Source organism: Alosa sapidissima, chromosome 6 (assembly GCF_018492685.1).
Source record: "Alosa sapidissima isolate fAloSap1 chromosome 6, fAloSap1.pri, whole genome shotgun sequence".
Taxonomy (NCBI): domain Eukaryota; kingdom Metazoa; phylum Chordata; class Actinopteri; order Clupeiformes; family Clupeidae; genus Alosa; species Alosa sapidissima.
Genome location: NC_055962.1, coordinates 37,669,039 through 37,687,320, shown reverse-complemented (window position 1 = coordinate 37,687,320; position 18,282 = coordinate 37,669,039). Strand labels below are relative to the sequence as shown.

Genomic DNA, 18,282 nt, shown 5'->3' with positions numbered 1-18,282 from the left:
TAATAGAACATGGACATGGGCAACACGGAAGAGACCAATAGAACATATAATAAAACACATGGGCAACATGGAAGAGACCAATAGAACATATAATAAAACACATGGGCAACATGGAAGAGACCAATAGAACACATAATAGAACACATGGGCAACATGGAAGAGACCAATAGAACACATAATAGAACATGGACATGGGCAACACGGAAGAGACCAATAGAACATATAATAAAACACATGGGCAACATGGAAGAGACCAATAGAACACATAATAGAACATGGACATGGGCAACACGGAAGAGACCAATAGAACATATAATAAAACACATGGGCAACACGGAAGAGACCAATAGAACACATAATAGGACATGGGCAACACGGAAGAGACCAATAGAACATATAATAAAACACATGGGCAACACGGAAGAGACCAATAGAACACATAATAGAACACATGGGCAACATGGAAGAGACCAATAGAACACATAAACAGTTTTTTACTTGAATCAAAATTGTTGATGTATTTTTTTAAATAGTTTACATATTTTTGGTTAATATTTGTGTTGACCTGCTTCAGCTGTTACACACATTGATATTGAGCATGTACTGCACTATACTTCTGTGTCAAAATGCAAAACAGGTTTTGTAAAGCCATTCCACCCTGCCTTGAAGTGTAGTGCTGTAGCCCCAGCTGAGGAAACCGGAGGCCACTCTGGCAGCTCTGTGTCCGGTGCTTGTGCTTCATCCAATAGGAAGGCCGCGTTCCTTACTGCTTGTGCTTCATCTAATGGGAAGGCCGCGCTCCTTACTGCTCCATATGCCATAGTAGAGTGAACTGAATCACTGCTGGAATGTTTATTTCTGATGTAATGTTATGTTATTTTTATTTACACAGACATACCTCAGGGAGGGGGGGGGTGGTATTCATCATCACCTGTAGACTATCTCAGAGTTCACATGTTTATTTTACACGTTTGATAACTGAGATGGAAAAGCTACATCTTTTGGTTAATAAAACGAGAGGATGTGACCGTACGTCTCCGTGTTTGATTTGTGGATTATATGTGCTCAGTGAAACGTATATTATATATGTGCTCAGTGAAATGTATATTATATATATGCTCAGTGAAATGTATATCATATGTGCTCAGTAAAACGTATATTATATATGTGCTCAGTGAAACGTATATCATATGTGCTCAGTGAAACGTATATCATATGTGCTCAGTGAAACGTATATTATATATGTGCTCAGTGAAACGTATATCATGTGCTCAGTGAAACGTATATTATGTGCTCAGTGTTACGTATATTATATACGTGCTCAGTGGAACGTATATCATATGTGCTCAGTGGAACATATATCATATGTGCTCAGTGGAATGTATATTATGTGCTCAGTGAAACGTATATTATATATGTGCTCAGTGGAACGCTGGTCTGTGTGCGCTGCAGAACACTGAAGAGGAAAGGGCCTCGTACACTCGTACACTCTGACTGGCCTCAGTCTCAGGAGGGTGAAACGTATATATGCGCTCAGTGAAATGCTGGTCTGTGTGAACACTGAAGAGGAAAGGGCCTCCTACTCTGACTGGCCTCAGTCTCAGGTGGGGGAAATAAAGCTCAATGGCCCCACCTAGTGGTGATCACATCAAAGGTCACTTCACTCATTTGTACATGTTGCTGTAGTGGATGCACATGTATTCCCAACACCAATCAAAGAAAATGTGTTGTAGAAAAGAAACCTGAGAACACACATCTGACATTTACTGTATTGTGCGTGTGTGAGCAATTAAAAAAAGAATCCTCATATTAAATTAGAAGAACAGATTGTGAAAGTGAAAGCTCCATCCATAGCCTGCGTGGGCTATTTTCTTTCCTCGTGCCCAAACTAGAAGATGCTGTCATATAAAAGATGACTACGGGCCACTAGGTATAGCTGTTCAGCTGAAATTCAACAGAGAGCTTTATTACAGTACCGGAGATCATCAGGCAGTCGCACCCCAAAATCTGAAGACAAAAGGAACTCTGACCCTTTTACATGAACAAGAATCTTCCAGAATCTTCCGCTATGCACGTGTGACTCAGATAGTAGATGCAGTTAAGAACATTATTTATACCCCTGGCTGGCAGATCTTGATTTAATGTTGATTTTCTCTTGACCAATATATTTGTTCTGACTGAAAATGACACTGTCACATGCCAAAAGGATGCAAGACAATGTGGGAGAAACATGGAATCAAAAAAAGAAGCGTTTTCATCTTTTGTAACATTTTTGGCATGTCCAAAATGATTCATACCCTTTTAAAATAATTAATAGAAACATATTTATTTGCATTCACAGCTCTCAAAATGGTTCATATATATGCCACTCTAAAATATTGATATTGCTCTCGGTTAACCATTTCTTGCCTTGTTTGGCTGTATGTTTTGGATCATTGTGTGGTTTCATGGTCCAATGCCGCTTATTGGGGCAGGTGTCCTGGCAGACTGCCTGATCTTTTCCTCCAATAATCTTAATGTAGCCCCTTGTTTTAGTGTTACCATAGTGGTGGTAACTTGTCATTAGAGCAGGGGTGTCAAACATAAGGCTCGGGGGCCAGATCAGGCCCACCAGCAGGTTTCATACGGCCCCCCAGATGTTTTGGGTAGGAAGGGAAAATTAGAAAGAAAAGATATTCACATTTATAATGAGCAATTGATGTGATAAATTGATTAAAGCTACAGTAGCACTACAAACCATCCTCAGGAAGGAAAAGGCCAAAAAACTGACTTGGAAGTACAGTAGGTGTTTCAAGAGAGAAAGAGCAGGATATGATGTCAGTAGATGATTTGTACTTGTTTGCTCATAAGTGGGTATAATAAAGGAGTATATCATCAAACAACAATCTGATACCAGTGCAGAGAAAAGAAAATGACCATGACGGCCCCCACGAGGTCTCATTCCAACAAATCCGGCCCACTGCCTAATATGAGTTTGACACCGCTGCATTAAAGAAACCTATAGCCGTGTGCATGACAGCCATCAATGTCTGGCATTCAAAGGCCTCACTTCATCCCTGAAGGCCTGAAGCTGCAGACGCCACCAACACTGACACCATCCCCCCCCACACACACCATTCCCCACCACACACATCATTCCCCACCACACACATCATTCCCCACCACACACACCATTCCCCCCCACACACACCATTCCCCCCCACACACATCATTCCCCACCACAGTGTCCTTGTGTCTACACGTGTAATCTTGTCTGCTGTGCTTTTGTTCTGAATGTGGATACCTGTGCATGTTTACAGGATTTGCAGGGTGCGATTTGTGTAGAAACCAGAGGGGGGGATGATTTTGAATAAGTTTGTAACCCCCCCCCCCCAAAAAAAAAAAATGAACAAACGATTCATAGCCTAGTAATGTCATGGCTAATAATACCCTATATTGTTTTTGCCACCTTTGTAACATTTTAGTTTTAGTTTAACGTGGTGTATGACTTTAAACAGCGAGTGTGCTTGGTATGATGATCAGCTCCTCTAATGCAAGGTAGGACTACGTTTTGACAAGCATACAAATTCACCTTGTTCTTGCCCCATCTGAAATGACTTCTCTACTTTTGCTGCCTCCATCCTTTCTGTATTTGTTGTGTAAAAAAACGTTATATATGATGGCACTGAAGTCTTAAGTTAGTGAATTGGCTAACAGTGTTAGTTGGTAACCAAATAGCCTACACATTGCTTTACACGCTGCGTAGGCGATGTGCATTCTCTCTCCTGCTGATTTGCGTTCAGTAGCCAAGTGCGTAATATTGCAAAAGAAAAAATAAATGTGTTTATTGTAGCCTACAGAAAATAAATAGCCTATCATACTGTCAGTTAATTGCCTACAGTGCAGTGAAGAGTTTGGAGAGTAAAGTTATAGGGCAACTTGAAGTTTTATGAAAATAATTTACGAACCAGAACATAAAGACCATGAAGCTTCTATTTCTTGCAGCTGTTAAAACACCCGCTAGATAGTTTAAATACCCACCAACATTCGTTTTTGCAGTACAGATTATTTCTAAAAGTTATTTGTCTACTACTGGCTGATTTATCAAACGAGTGCTTTCTCGTTAGTCCTCCGCAAACTACAGGTGTTTCGGTAGAGAGCCTGTTACGCTATTCAGGGTTGAACAGTGTTTGCGCTGCTGCGCTACTTTGTTGCGTTTACACTCCTGCTGTTCCTTCTGTCCCCCTACAGGCCATCTTGCGTCATTACACTCCTGCTGTTCCCTCTGTCCCCCTACAGGCCATCTTGCGTCCCGCCAAGTGCTGATTGTGGGTTGGGCAACGTCTATAAGGACGCCTTGTTTGACGTCTGGGCGCTCTCTCACCCTCACTTCCCATCCGATCCCGTCGGCAGACGCAGGGCAGCTTTGTGGTGTCTCGCTGGCACGTCACGTTCTTTGTTTAGCCTTTTGTGTAGCTTTAGTTATTTTGTTGTCCAAGCACATTCCCCATATGGGATTGATCTTTGTTGTCTTTAGTTAATTCATATTTAGAGCAGGTGGTATTCGGTGATGGGTTTTCACGTTATTTAGTTTAGGTTTAGTTCAGCACAGCAGTAAGCGGACCCGGAAGACTCACAACAAACCATGTCTTTTGTTTCTGGTCGGGAGTTAGGAAAGATCCATATTTCTCCGCAGATATGTGTGGTCAGGGTTTTCTTTCAGTTCTGTTTTCGTTGCTTTAGTACCACCACGCTCTGTTTATGTCAAACCACAATCCTTCATTAAATTAAGTTGTTGTGCACCATCACCGCTTCTCTATGGCCTTTGTATGTTATGTTGCACCATTTCATATCATTTGATGGGCTCGTAACAGAGCCATTGAATAAGCGATGCCAAGCAATTTCTGTAACACTTTTTGTGACATTCAGCAAATATCTCCTCATTTAATATAAGTTCCTTCGGACAATAGGCCTACGTTCTACTCTACGTGCAGTTGTCCATCTCAGTTGCATCAGTTTTCTAATTTTGAAGGTTCTAAAACATTATTATGCTTCACTGAATCCTTCTCGTTTACTTTCATTTGTCCAGCTAACTTTTCCATTGAACCTAGCCATTTATGATGGATTACACACTCGACATTCTGAAATGTCCTGCACGATCAAGGCCAAATTAAGTTATCACGCAGCCACTGTGTCAGCAGCATAAGTGACGGTGCGTTTCTGATGTCAGATTATTATGTAGGCTAGCCTACTAGACTGTTCTCACGTTGCAGCGCTTTACTTATATGAAGTAGCATTAATCAATATGAGGGGCATAGGGGGATAAATGTGGTCCCCCCCGACGATAAAAATAATTTAGCAGAGGTAGGGATAGGATAACCAGAGGGGGGGAAATCCTCACTATCCCCCCCCTACAAATCGCACCCTGTGTATGACCAAACTCTATTGCAAATTGGTATGCCTTTCACAGACAGCAAAAGCCACAGTAAAGTACAAGTGTTGTTCATGTATAGCAGGCCTATCCGTGTGTTGTGTTGTTCATGTCTAGCAGGCCTATCTGTGTGTTGTGTTGTTCATGTTTAGCAGGCCTATCCGTGTGTTGTTCATGTATGTACAGATAAAAATGAGGGAGACGAAGGAAAAACGGCAATATTTAATATATGTCCAGTATTTAATCCGCATTCTCGAAAATGATTTTTTGACATTGACATGATTTTTTTTCAGTTTTCAAAGACTGATATAAAAAAGTAGTACAATATCTATATAATTAGGCTAGGTCATGAAAATGTGAAGGAGTTAGTACAACCATAGGCCTGTGCCACCATTTCATCAACACTCAGCAATATTTCATCATTAAATCATTACCATCATTAAATTAACTCTATGCCGAATTAGACTATGAAAATGTGGAGCAGACAATAGTAGGCTGTCATTAGTTAATCAACATGCGAAAACTATTTTGAAAATGTAGGCTATGTTTTTGCTTTAACTTTATACACAAAACTGTAATTGGTCAACTCGCCCTGTGTGTTGAGCCGGGTGCTTCAAGTAGGCTAACCTGTGGGTAGTAGCATCATACTAGTTCGCTAACATAAGCTTTGCAAATAGGCTAAACTCAGACATATTTTGGTTACAATGACGGGGTTATCCGATTGTAAACTGTCTATCTGTCAGTAACGGTGTTACATGGCAACTGGCACCCATGTTAACTGGCTGCGTTGACTCCACGTGGGTATCGAACCTGCTTCCTAAATGAAACTGCTTGATAACCATTCATGGGGTCCCCATGGGGTGGTACAATTCTACAAAATAATGAAGTGTGCTATGTGTTTGTGTTTGTGTTGCATATCATAGTTTTCAGCATTCTTAAAGTAATTTTTGTTATGGCATTTTCTAATTACTTCTTGTCATCATGTGTAACATATAACTGCATGCGAGCAACGACTGGCTTGTAGCATTGAACGATCTCTGTCCACACTGAATCCGTTAAATATGCTGGTCTATTTCTCCTTCAAAATAACAGAACACAGGATGCGCTGCTCGAGGCATGCTGCAGCTTGCCAGTAGCCTGGTGTAACGAACTAGTGCAGGTGTTAATTGTGATGATAATGTATGACTCCACACGAACTCTTCTCACTGTTTTTATTTCTCTGCATTCACAAATAAAACAAAGAATCCACTGAGATTAGACGATGATGACTGCATACCCAAATCTCCAGCAGACTAGTTCTGACTGCCTAGCATTGTCTATGCTATTCCTGAACATAGATAAAATAATGCATAGCTTGTTCAATTCAGTTTAAACAAACGTAAAATCATGCAGAAGAAACAACATACAGAGTTGGCACATGTTTCACACGTTGTGATCGTATAGTTTTTTTTCCATTGAATTCACAACAAGCATTGATTCATTAACAGTATAAACAACGTACCTGCATTCACAAATAAAACAAAGAATCCACTGAGATTAGACGATGACGACTGCATACCCAAATCTACAGTATAAACGTAAAAGGAAATCAAGAAATTGCAAGTGTTTTCTTCATAAAGCTAGCTAACATAACGTGGTTGCCGCCAAAAAGACGTAGCCCACAATAGCTCGATTAGATACCATCTTAGACAACACTCTAGCATTACTTGCAGAAATTATCTATTAATACAACTTATGTATATACGTATTTCAACCAGTGTGGAAGACAAACATGTTATTTTATATTAAAACACAAAATTATTCACGGAGCACTCTCTGTGCACAGCTTACCTCCAGCAGACTAGTTCTGACTGGAGTACGGGAAGCGCAAATGCTCAAAATATTGAAATGCAAAGTAGAAATGAAAATACAATTGCACTATCTCATGTTTTAAACTCATGTGAATGGGTACGACATATGAAAACATTTTAAACATATAAAAACCAGTGTATATAAAAATAGAGATTACAATAACAATGTAATATCATAATTTTGAAAGAATTCACTTTATGTAAGTGAGGTTATTTTCAACTCTGTTACACTGGCCTTGGCCTGTCTACGTACTTCTGGTCGATTTCTTTTCCCTACAGTACTCCGTCTGGAATAGGTTGATTCACGCTCGTTTACTTCGGCAGTTAGGCAGCCGACCAACCAGCGAACAGAGGGCGTCCCTGAGAGCGATTACTTAGCCTACCCAGGCATGGTGTTTCAATTACTACGTCCCCGCCCCTGAAGCAGATCGCTTGGAATACATCAACATAGGGAGCGAAAAGGGCTTATACTTATGAAATCTTTGAGCAAATGTAAATAATAGTTTAGCCTATTAACAGGAGTGTCATGAACGAAGTCACAGTGGAGTAGGATGTTATATCGTCAGCTAAACTTTAGTCATAGATTTTGTCACTTGAAATAGGCTACGAACATACCCGAGTCAAACTGTAGTTTAGTAGGCTACATGGTCGGGTCAAAATCACTATTTTTCAAACACTAAGAAGGGTCGACATAACTTGAAACTTTGATCAAAGCATCATCAGTGTCTCTACATATGAACTTGAGCATTAAGAACATTGTTCGTGTACACATATTTACTAAAAAGAAATATTAAAAACAAGTGAGTTGTTCAAAACCTCTCTTTTAGTAAACTCTGTGTCCACCAACAATGTTCTCAATGCTCGAGTTCATGTGTAGAGACACTGATGATACTTTCGATCAAAGTTTCATGTTGTGTCGAGCCTTCATAGTATTTGAAAAATAGCGATTTTGACGTGATTGTATCAAAAAAGTAGTAGCCCTATTGAATCCCATTCAAAAGGTCATTTCACCCGAAAACAACAACGCATACAAGCTTATAAGTGGCGCTTTGGATGTACTTATGCATTTATATGAAAGTTTGACTTGGGTACATTCACAAAACACTATATGATGCATTTTGGCGAGAGTTACGCAGATGAAACGTGTGATTGTTTGCTGATAAGATGCACCCGTGCTTGTTATGGGCGTGCTGCAGAGAAACTTCTCTGTATGATGAAACGCCGGTTGTTAGTGATTGGTTCAAAGCGGTTCTAAGGAACTCCAATGATTTTAAACCTCAAACTGTGCCCTCCCACCCGGAAACGCCTATGGATCTAGGCCAGACTCTCTGCGAAGTCAGAGTCTGGTTTCCAGGCTAGCTTGCCAGCGGAAGAGACGCTATATTCACGCGAGAGGCAAAGCGCTGTGACATACATTAGACATGAAGATAGTCGCAGATGATCAAAGTGAAATGAAATAGGATAGGGGTCTCAAACTCCCGGCCCCCGTCCGGCACAATTCTGACCCGCGACCTAATGTCAAAATAATAATGTAAATCGGCCCTTGAGGGTATTTTTAATTGCGACAAACAACGACACTATAATCAAAATATACGATAGATCCAAGTACGGTGACAGATCTCATTTGTACTCTCCTCCACTTAGTTGCTAGACATCCAGAGCTTCGATTCAAGCCCAAATTCGTTTTCAGGAAGTTGGCTGGACGTTTGATATTCAGTTGACATTCGATTTTAACTTCCCCTTTATCCGAGATCGACAACGCAATTCAGCTCAATGGCAGAGGAGCCTCTCGCTGCAGCCTGCGGGAAGGCGGGGCTTGACATCAAGCCCCGCCCACATCCAAGTCAGCCATGTTTTTTTGTATTACGTCACGCAGTTTAAAATTGCTGGCGGCGAGAGGGAGGGAGGCAGTCGGCAGAGAGAGCCAGGACTCGCAACGAGACTGGGCGAGCTGCTAGTGCTACATTCTACAAACCAGCAACTTACTGCAAAACACGTTTTATTGTGTAATTCAACACGTAAACTGTGGATTCAAACCAGTGCAGCAACTCGCAACCGCACCAACGTTTCCATAAGAACGCTGTTGTCACACTACTCGTTCGTCAGATAGGAACTAGCTAGCTGGCTAGCTAGCCAGCAAAGTTAACCACCCAGATGGCAAGAGGCTGGCGGCTGCATTCCACCACAGTGTAGCCCGAAAGAGTTCTTTTTGTCTTCATCGCGTTCCTCTATTTTACATTTGGGGCAGCCGTGGCCTACTGGTTAGCGCTTCGGACTTGTAACAGGAGGGTTGCCGGTTCGAACCCCGACCAGTAGGTACGGCTGAAGCGCCCTTGAGCAAGGCACCTAACCCCTCACTGCCAGGGGCGGAGTGGAGCACTAAAATCCACCAGGAAAACTCTGACGGCACCATATCTGGGTAGTTGCCTGTATAAATTTAAAAAATGCCTAGCCTGAAAACCTAATAACACAGGTAATTAAATAATTGAAAAACCAGGCACTTTGAATAGAGTTCCACAAACCATTTATCAGCCTGAGTGGCCCATTAATTAGTCATAGGCTATACTTACTTACTTACACGTATTAAAGTGTATTGTATTCATTTGTTCTCTGTGTGAAGTTTGTGCCTTGCTTTTGCCTGCTTTGTTGGTAAGTTAATGTAACGGTCTAGTCAAGTCAAGTGTATCTGTTCATGTCAAGTTTTCTGAAGAGGTTACTGTGTAAAAGAAGACACAATAAACCTAGCTTGCTCCCACCTCAGTGCTGGGGACGCATCCCATTCACTTTACATGGGCTCACGTCATCCGTTGCCCATCTGAATTGTGGGTCCGTTGTGTCACATTTCTCCCGTCGCTCGCGTTGAGAAGTTCAGCTGTTGCTGCACCGACAGACGGCACCAGCCAATCAAGCCAATAGACGGATGGCACCAACCAATTAAATTACGGTTATACTTCAAGTCATTTGCATAGCTACCATCGGGAACACCTACTGGCATGTGTCGACGGAACGCAACTGTGTTTAGAAGCCATTAATGCCAGAGTGTGTTATTATGTTATTATTGAGTTAACATTGACAGCCCAACTGTAAATGTAAAAGTGAGTTTAAAGGGACACCAGGCAAGCCTGATGCTTTTTCTCTACGAAACTCCCCCTCACTCGGTCTGAAGCTCTTTTCCTTTTCTTTGCATCTTCCGTCAAGGGTTTTCGCTGCTTTTTCGCAGGCTCTGCCATTATACACACGTTTGCAACAATCGCTAGTGTTTCGTTAGTCTGCCTCTGTGCTATGGATGCAGGATGTAAACTGATCCTACTTCGGTCGGCGGGTACGATACACTGAACTTGCAAGCGGGATATTCTTCCTACAGGCAGTAGGGGCGGGCGAGAGAGTCTTCATTCGCCCTGTAATGAGTCATTTAACCATATACCGACTTACGAAGATGAGTAATTAACACGAAAACGTTGCCTGGTGTCCTTTTAACAGTAGTGCTTTTTTACATTTGGAAATGTTAACTATGTGTAACATTTAAACCCCAAATGACACATATAAGGCTGTGAAAGAGCTGAGCATTCATTTTGTGTGTTTCAGAAATCGCCCTGAGGACGGATGCCGGTGCTCACAGGTGCCCTAGTGGATGTGTCTGGGTCCATGAGTAGCAGTATTGGCGGCAGAGTGGACGAGAGAGGAGGAAGCTGGGCACGGTCCATCTTTAAAGTGGTGGATGACCTGATAAAGAACGATTTCGCCAGTTCTAACCATGTGTTTGCTGTAGGAATTGGAGCATTCGGCTATCCAGAAGTATTTGACCTGCTGAACACACTGAAGACAACAAAAAACTCATCTAGTAGTTCTAGTTCATTTAGAAGTAAAGGTGACATTCTTGAGGACATTCTGAGAATCCTTGTAAATAATGGTGCACCTAGAGTTCGTATCTGGACAACAATGGATGTGTTACTTTCTGCTGTTAGTTATGACAAGGCTGTAATGATACTGGACAAGTTGCAGCAGAGCCCTGCCTTCAGACTGAGATTTGTATATGGTTGTTTGCCAAATGAATGTAGGGAACTACAACATGATCCTGTTTCATATTTAAATGAAAGTGCTAACTGGTTTGGTAGGTTTTTGCAGTCTTCAGGGGTAAGGCCTGGTAACGTTATGTCGGTTGCTACTCAAGGTTCAATCAAGGAAGTGGTTGAAAGGGGAATGGAACTGCTAGAGCATGAAGTCTGGGTTGGTGTTGGTGAAGCTGCAGTTACGACGGTCCATGAGGCTCAGGAGATCCTCTGTGGCTCTGTTGGAGATAGAGAGCTGACTGATGAGCGAGTCGATGAGCTTATGGAGGCGGTGAAGCCGTTTATATATGGTGGCACTCCTCTTATGAAGGCCTTAAACCATGCCAAGGAATTCTTTGCCCTCCCACTGTATCGGGAACACCACAAACTCCTCTTCGTACTCTGATGGTCAGCCAACCGATGGGAATGGACGTGTACATCAACCAGACCAAAGAGCGCTTTGGTGCCAAATTACAGGTGGGCAGCACGTGTTATGCCAACGCATCCGCAGCCGTCCTGCACCTGGCCATGAAACGCATTGTGGGACGTGTTAGTGGATATCCAGATTTATTTGAGATCCGCGACAAACTGATCGATAAGCATGGGTGGCATGGGGCCAACATATTTAAGGTATTACAAGAGGTGTGTCCTCAGTACCGTCTCCAGTACAGGCAGGTAGATGCCGTTGGTGCAGTAAAGGCTGTTGCTGCCAAGCGATCAGTAATTGCTTTTTTCTTTCTCACAGAGGAAGATCCTAAAAATCCAGGTAATCCCCCCTATGAGTGGGATTCATTCTCACAATTCTATAAAGACACGTGGCATACTGACCTGGTCAGAGATTGATATCAGCAAGCGCCCATATGGTGCTAAGCTTGCAGGCCATGCTGTCGTCCTGACCAGTTACAACAACGAGTGCCTACGGCTGATGAACTCCTGGGGCAGTGACTGGGCAGACGGGGGGTTCTTCAGGGTGCAGAATGCTGGCGTCCTCGGTCTTGAGTTTGTTGATGTGTTCTGGACTTTGGATGACCTGAGACCAGAGGAGATAGATGCGTACGCTCGTCGTGGTCCTGAGATAGCCGCACAGCTGATGAAGTCTCTGCAGGGCTTAAAGAGTGCAAAGTACAGATGCCCTCTGTGTTCTGTTGAGTCAAACGTGAGGGACTTCTCTGGTCACCTAGGGGATGTAAAATGCCCACAGTGTAGCGGAACCTTCAGAGTTAAAGATAATGGAGGTGATTTAGCTCTGAACATGTACTTGACATCACTCAGTCACTAATGATCACATCACTAATGGCCTGTGCCTACCCTTGGAGGGAATTAAAGCATGCAGATAATTTAACAACCCTGGGACCACAGCAACACAATAATACATAAGTACTGCCCTGTGGATGTAGATCATCAACACAAAATCCTATAGTTTACTTAAAAACATTTACTGATTTCTTTGTGATCATTATGACCACCGCACAAGTGAAGCGGCCGTCATATAGGTTTAGTCAGCGTCAGGTTTTTTTTACCTTGTTTTCTCCCGTGTGTGTTTGACGAGGAGTTTTGGTCTCTTTGTTCAGGGTCCACTCATGCCAATGTTTGCCTTGCTCACTCTGAAGCTAATGTTTACTGCTTGCTCACTCTGAAGCTAATGTTTACTAATTGTAATGACAAATAATCTGGTAAATAAATGCTGTTCTGGTTAAATGCTTACAGTCTGTTTGAGTGTCTGCTTGGGCCCTGGGGAAGATGAGTCACGTCTGTGTTTTATCTTTGCCACCCCTAGATGGGTCATGAGAGCTCACCTTGACCTTTTAGCAGTTTTGAAGTGGTTTGACCATGCTACATTCCCAGACATGAGAGCTCACCTTGACCTTTCAGCAGTTTTGAAGTGGTTTGACCATGCTACATTCCCAGACATGAGAGCTCACCTTGACCTTTTAGCAATTTTGAAGTGGTTTGACGATGTTACCTTTTTCTTTAGTGTTGTCACGATACCAAAATTATGACTTCGATACGATACCTGCCATAAATATCACGATGCTCGATACTGAAACGATACTACGGCGAAATCCTAAGATATCTGGAAAAGAAAGGACTCATACCTCCTCCAAGTGTATTTAGTAATTTGTGTTGAATTCGGTGCACTTTTGTAGTGTGCAGGTCAATTCTGGGTTCTAAACTTCCTACATAATTATTATTTTTATAGTCAGTAAAATAGTAGGCCTACTTTGTGTGATTAAGTCCTTTATTTTTTGTTATAGTTCATTTACATTGTGTTGTGTTTTGCCAATAAAGTAGTACTTATTGAACAAATTGCAGTCTACATGCCATGACAAATATTACCAGTAGTACTGACTGAACATGAAATAGATTGTTTACAAGTTATGGTAATGTTATTCTGGCGTGAACATTGCGCTTTCATCACGTTAGCACCCTATGATTACAGCTCGTTATGTCTCGTCAAAATGATTACAGCTCGTTATGTCTCGTCAAAATTCATTGATGAAGGAAGGTTCGCTTTATCCCAGAGAACCATACTCGTTTCACTTAGGCTAGACTAAAACAGAAGAGAAGAACTTGCCACTAACCATGTAGTCGTGTTTTCTATAGCATATTCGTTAACCTGTCGTTCTTTAAACAATAATGTTGGGATATGTCTGCGAGGTGTTTAGCCAAGTTCCATGCGTAGCCTACTGCTTTTAAATGACTTTGAAACATATTTCACAAACGGGCCTCTGTATACCTGATGGCTTGCCTTCACTATTCGTGATGTATCCGAAATAGTTGCAGATTTCACTTCACCTTTTGTTTTATCCACAAGGCCGAGGACTGTCGGCAAAGAACTACTGTTATGTATGTTGACGTTGGCTGCGCACTCACTCACTCAGAGCTGCCTGCTTGACACGCCCACTTGCCTAGATGCGTGCAAGGAGCAGTGAGAGCAGCAGTTCACGCAGACACAGAACGTTCATTTGAATAAAGTATCGATTCTAAAAACGTCGGAAATCGCATCGTTTTTTGCGTGAAGGCATCGTGATACCTTTTTAGTATCGATACACCGTGCAACACTATTTTTCTTTTACATTTGCATTTGCTAAAGCACAGTTTCTGAAATCCTGGTCCTAGTCCTCTTCTTACCAATTTTTTTTCAAACGATTATCCTAATTGGCCTTCGCTTTTAAAGTGCAAAGCTGAACCCTCTTCTCTGATTGTTTTGACTGCATTCTGGGTTCAGGTAACTGATAAATGAGTGTGTGTATTTCAATGGCAGTGTTTAGCAGTAATGCAAAGGCCTTTAAAGGCTCTGGGGATGTGGATAATAGTAGCTGTATGCAAAAAGTGTGTTTTATCATTTTAACAGTGTAAAACAGACAGTTTAACAACTTTAAGGTTTCACAAACCCTGTCAATAGCTAGGCTCCCTGAATTAGTGGTTTCAGTAATTGTGACAGAAGCGCCAGTTTTTGTGTGTGTAAAGCACTCGAGGTTTGTGTGTGTGTGTAAAGCACTCGAGGTTTGTGTGTAAAGCACTCGAGGTTTGTGTGTGTGTGTAAAGCACTCGAGGTTTGTGTGTGTGTATAAAGCACTCGAGGTTTGTGTGTGTAAAGCTGTCGAGGTTTGTGTGTGTGTAAAGCAGTCAAGGTTTGTGTGTGTGTGTAAAGCAGTCGAGGTTTGTGTGTGTGTGTAAAGCAGTCAAGGTTTTTGTGGTGCATGTGGGTCCAAGTGCCCATGTGGACCAGGTTTGATTCTGATCCGCAGTGATGTCACAATCCCACCCCACCCACCCACTTCCTGATCCCTCCCAATCCACCCACTTCCTGATCCCACCCCATCTCGCTCATAGACATAATATACATAGACGCCGCATCGACCGCTGCTCCCTACTAGCGCTGACGAGATTTGGAGCCGCCATCTTGGACCGGTCATCCACTCCACTCAGTGTAATCTGTTTGGCCGGTGCAATGAGCTGTCAGCACACTTAATTAATCATATCTCACTGAATACCGAACAGATTTTCACGCGGTTTTTTTTGCTGCAAAGGTCATACATGTAGCTATGATACAGGCCACATTGTTCGAAAATACTAAATACAACCAATAGTACGGTAATGTTAAATCTTACTTGTGAAAAGTAAATCCCCCGAGTATGGTCCGCCGATTTGAGCAGGAACATGCTGCACAGTGCTGTCATCTTGTGTTTTCTGCTGCAACAATGAGGAGTATGACCGGTCCAAGATGGCGGCCGCATTTCTTGTTTCCAGCAGCCAATGCGGTGTCTATGTATATTATGTCTATGATCTCGCTCTCCCACTCACTTGCTGTCTCGACTGTCTTATCCACATAACACGCAAACTTGGTTCTTGAACATGACGATGAGTTCACTGTATTCAAATGGTGTCCATGATGATGAGTTCACTGTATTCAAATGGTGTCTATGACGATGAGTTCATTGTATTCAAATGGCGTCCATGACGATGAGTTCACTGTATAGGGAGGGAAAGTGAAAACCAGCGCCCCAAGTGGTTGCGTTCCTATCGAAGAGCAGCTCCAATGTTAAGTCCCATAGACCTATTTTAAAAAAAATATTGTGAAGCCAAATCAGCGATGTTATCCACCAAAAATATTTTTCAGTGTCTATACAGTAATAATATTCTAACTGTGAAAATGTCAGACCGAAATTGCTCCTTTTGTTTCATAAGCAAAGAAGTCACGTGACTTTACCCTTCAACGTTACTCACGGAAGCATGGTTTGTTTATTAGCCTGGTTAGCATTGACACTTAACACTTACAGCTAGCTCTTCATGTGAGTAGAAGCACAACACCAGTTATCCTGACATAAAGGTTATCACCACGCGGTTTACATCACGTTCCGTTATTACAAAAATATGTTAAGCCAGTTAAGCAAATTGCATATTGATCAGTTAGAGATTAAGTGCCCAAACATGTGACGTCACATGCAGCTGTGGTTCCTTATCACCGTGTTACGACAAAAACTCAAAACAATTCAACTGATCCTAAAAGTAAGGTATGACCACTTGAAGCAATAGAGGTGACCCCAGTGCCTAACATATGGAAGGCATTAAATTAAGATCCCAATGTGCACCTAGATATATTTTTTCTAAAAAAAAATCCCATCCCCTCCGCTAAACTCTAGGAACGCAACCACTAGATGGCGATGAGATTACTTTCCCTCCCTATTCAAATGGCGTCCACAGTCATCAGATCCCAGTCCAGTAGAGCACCTTTGGGTAAATATGGGAAACAAAAACAGGAGGTGCAGGTGTTGAGTATGGAACTGCCCCTGTGGGGTAAAATAAAGACAGGAGGTGCAGGTGTTGAGTATGGAACTGCCCCTGTGGGGTAAAAGAAGTCTCTGCTCCAGGATAGGGATTCTGCTGGGTGGCACCTGCCTGCACACAATGTCAGCCTGGAAAAGGAGGAAATAAGCCTCGATGGCACCACCTAGTGGTGAACACTTCACTTTTAGTTACAGTATGGCAAATAATTTACAGTAGAATGCACTTCAGACCAGGGGTGTCTTGAAAATGTGTCTACTAGACACTGGCAGAGTTTTGGTCAAATTCACCTGCCACTCAATATTAAATTATTACTTTGTATCTGAACTCTATCAGACGCTTTCATATTTTTTCCACCTCCTTTATTGACAGCATACTGACCTTTCCATCCATGTGCTGGTTTCACTCCCTCTCAGTCAAAAATAAGAAACACCTCCAGAGCATTGTGAACACATCTTCTAAAATCATTGGCCACCCTCTTCAGTCTCTGACATCACAGGCAACACTAAGGAAAGCCAACTGCATCCTAGAAGACCCTACCCATGTCCTACACAACGTTTTTGAATGGCTGCCCTCTAGCAGGGGTCTGCGCTGTCCGCTGGCTATGACTAACAAGGAGGAAGGCCACCTTTACTTTTGAGGCTATTCGCCTTTTGAACTTGAATATGCTCCAAGCCCCCTCCTCCTCCATCTTCTCCTGGGACTACCCCCCCCCCCCCCTTACACTCCTGTTTGTCCTGCTCTTTCTTTTGTCCTGTCTTTGTGTTATGTCTTATATGTTGTGTTATGTCTTATATGTCACTATGCCTGCATAGAGAAAATTGCCCCTCGGGGATAAATTAAGTTTTTTGAATTGAATTGAATTGAATTGAATATTTCACCAGCATGTGGTGGCTGGTGCTCATTTCAATTCCTGCTTCACACAGTAATATATTTTACAGAAAGAGAAATGTCAGCACATTCCAACACTCCTCTTGGTTCTAGATTTAATGCAAGTATATTAGAAAGATAGAAACCAGAGGAATGTCTCTCCAAGAAACAGTAGCCTTTTACAATAACTACTTTCAGATTGTTTATTTTGATTTTGCCTAGAAGCTGGGAGATAGTTAAGGCCTGTTTATTTAGTTATGTATTTACTTGGGAAAAGAAGGCCTTAATAAACCCACCATTTTGTCCACATTGACACTGGCCATCCCTAACTATTCACTTCTGACCCCTGACCCTGGTATGTCAAAACGCTTTCTTTGGGGCTTGTGTTGTTTTAAGACACGAATATGTTTTTTCTATCAATGTCTTCACAGTAACCTCTGTACACATTGGACCAAAGACCACATCACGCACCCACCAAATCTTTACACTGGCTAAAGGATATACTTTAAGGTGCTATTACTAATTTATAAATCACTAATGACATGTATCTCTTTGATATGCTGTATAGGCCTATGAGCTGAGCAGAACTCTTAGGCTTTCAGCTCAGTTTTTAGTTGAATTTCCTTAGTGCAATAATTTTCCTAATTTGTTTTTTTTTCTCTCTCTCTCTCTCTCTTCTACTGACCAAACTATTTTAGGATGCAACAGGAACAAAGTTATTCATTGTTACAAATTTGATCATGTTGAACGATTCATCTGCATTTGATTAGCCGTGTCTGAGCTCCACACGCCACTCTCTTCGCTCTATTGAGGT

General features: G+C 42.1%; 1 long non-coding RNA gene across 1 annotated transcript; it reads right to left on the bottom strand.

Annotated features, from left to right (window-relative positions):
• Nucleotides 1–6,589: 6,589 nt before the first annotated feature.
• Nucleotides 6,590–7,264, bottom strand: LOC121711498. Its single transcript, XR_006032352.1, has 3 exons — nt 7,241–7,264; nt 6,912–6,974; nt 6,590–6,629 (listed from the first exon to the last, which is right to left on the bottom strand). It is a non-coding gene; the product is annotated as an uncharacterized LOC121711498 (long non-coding RNA).
• Nucleotides 7,265–18,282: the final 11,018 nt, after the last annotated feature.